General features: G+C 50.6%; 1 protein-coding gene across 2 annotated transcripts in view; it reads left to right on the top strand.

Annotated features, from left to right (window-relative positions):
• The window catches only part of CAPN1 (calpain 1), a 28,094-nt gene that overhangs the window by 8,115 nt on the left and 17,463 nt on the right, over window positions 1-2,516 (top strand). The window lies entirely within an intron of this gene.

The raw sequence follows: 2,516 nt of genomic DNA, 5'->3' as shown, positions 1-2,516 counted from the left end.
GTCTTACACTGTCTCCAGGCTGGAGTGCAATGGTGCCATCTCAGCTCACTACGACCTCCGCCTCCCGGTTCAAGTGATTCTCCTGCCTCAGCCTCCTGAGTAGCTGCGACTACAGGCACATGCCACCACGCCTAGCTAATTTTTGTATTTTTAGTAGAGACAGGGTTTCACCATGTTGGTGAGGATAGTCTCGATCCCCTGACCTTGTGATCCACCTGCCTCTGCCTCCCAAGGTGCTGGGATTACAGGCGTGAGTCACTGTGCCCTGCCAATTTTTGTATTTCTAGTAGAACCGGGGTTTCTCCATGTTGGCCAGGCTGGTCTCGAACTCCTGACCTCAGGTGATCCACCTGCCTTGGCTTTCCAAAGTGCTGGGATTACAGCTGTGAACCACTACACCAGTCCCCTCCTGCCTTCTCCTGCCATCTTTCCCTGGGCTTCTAGATCCATGTGGTCAACTTGGGCCACAGCTTGGCCTCTCAGTTCCTTGTCACTCTCACCTGCAGCATGCTTTTCCTCTACCTTAGTTCAGCCCCCACCATGAGGGCACCAGAGCTGCCTTGCCTTGCAAACACCTGCTCTCTGATCTCCACCTTCGACTCATTCCAGTCCCTTCGTCTTCAGCTCTTGGTCTGATGCCCCACGCCAGTAGCCAGTCTGTCGAACCCACTGCTTGTGTACCACCTGCCTCTCCCATCTTGCCTTCTGTCCTTACCTAGGTTAGAGCTATCATTTTAGTCTTGTTTCTACAAATGCTTCCAGTCCCCTGGTCTCTCTCCCATCACCTGGCACAAAAACCATCCTAGTGGAACTCAGCTGGCTTGGGAGCCGTGAGTGTGGCAGGAGAGAAATCACATAACCAATGCCATATATTCCCATAAACTCATAGCCACAAACCTCAGTTGAGCATTTTAAATGATTCCCAGCAATTCCACTACTGGTTAGTAAGGTTTCCACTCTCACTTGACCTCTCCCCACTGTCACTGTCATCTTTCGGCCTGGCTTTGCACTTCATTGAAAAGATAGACTTCGTCCTGCAGGACACCTCGTGTTCCCGCCTCCAAATCCCCCAGCCTTCTGCACCTGTGCCTGTGCCCTCACTGCCTCCCTACCTGTGACAGTGGCAGAACTGTCCCCGCTCGTGGGGACGTCCACCCCTGCTCCAGATCCCATCCTCCCCGACCTCTGAAAGCATTTGCTCCTTTATCTGTCACCTCTCTCTCCAGCGTCATTACAGAGAATCCTCTGTCTTAAAATGAAGCAACCCTCTCGAGCCCACTTCCCTGTTCATTTCTCTGCCCTCCTTCAAAGCACAATTCCTTGGGAATTACCATACTCCCTACTTCCTTTCTCACTTCTGCTTGGTTGCTCAACCCTTCCCGGTCTAGCTTCATCCCTACCATGCTGCAAAAACCACCCTTTCGAAGGTCACCTATAACTTTGGCCTTGCCAGATCCGCTGCTGCTCTGTTCTCCTGTGCTGTTCTCAGCGCTGCTCCCTGCCCTCTGTTTTGAAGCATGCTTTTCCCTTGTAGGGATCCCATTTCAGTCTTTCCCCAAATAGATAACCACTGTTCCCTGTACCGTTTTGTTATAAGTAAAATTTTGATGCTGCGAAAGAAATAGCACTCGAAGATAAATCCTCTCAGCAAGGCAGTTTACATCTATAGAAGGGTGCTGTGCATAGACGGAGGAATGGCAGCCACATGCATGGACAAGGCAGGAAGGGGTGCTTATGCCTAACGGGGTCATCCCTACTGCGGTGTCATTCCCCTGTTGGCTAGGGTTAGACTTCATGAGCTGGACTTATCCCGATTGGCTATTTTAAAGAGAGCAGGGGTCCGAGCTGGAGTGGCAGGGTGGCTGGTTTGGCAGGAAGGACGGTTATGGGCAGGTTAGAGCAGGTAGCCAGGGGTGACCGAGGTCAAAGAAGGTGACTAGAGCAGGTGACCAGGATGAGTCAGGATGGAACCGGGGGCTGGAGGAACAGATGTGAACTACTGATTAGAACCAGTGGAGAAGGCTGTTTACTGGAACTACAAGGAAGTTAAACTTTAATAGAGAATTAAAGAATAAGAGAGCTGAACATACCGACATACTGATTCTTTGAAGAGAAACTTGGGGTTCACTGTAACAATTTATTGAGAATACATCACCTCCTCACTCCCCAGCAGCACTCGTGGCCTCACGTAGTCCCCAGGTATGTGTCGGTCTGTTTCCGGACTCGGCATTCTGTCCCTTGGTCTATCCCTCTGCCAATAACACATTGAATTCATTACTATAGATGTGTAAGTTCTGCTGTTGGACAGGGTGAATTTCTTCTTAAGAGTCTCTTAGTTGTTCTTTGTTTTTTTTTAATTTGAGACGGAGTCTCGCTCTTGCCCAGGGTAGAGTGCAGTGGCGCGATCTCAGCTCACTGCAACCTCCACCTCCTGGATTCAAGCGATTCTTCTGCCTTAGCCTCCCGAGTAACTAGGATTACAGGTGCATGCCACCATACCCAGCCAATGCTTGTAT

This window comes from Cebus imitator, unplaced genomic scaffold (genome assembly GCF_001604975.1).
Source record: "Cebus imitator isolate Cc_AM_T3 unplaced genomic scaffold, Cebus_imitator-1.0 Scaffold102, whole genome shotgun sequence".
Taxonomy (NCBI): Eukaryota; Metazoa; Chordata; class Mammalia; order Primates; family Cebidae; genus Cebus; species Cebus imitator.
Note: the sequence above shows the minus strand (reverse complement) of the source record. Positions and strands in the feature narration are given on the sequence as shown.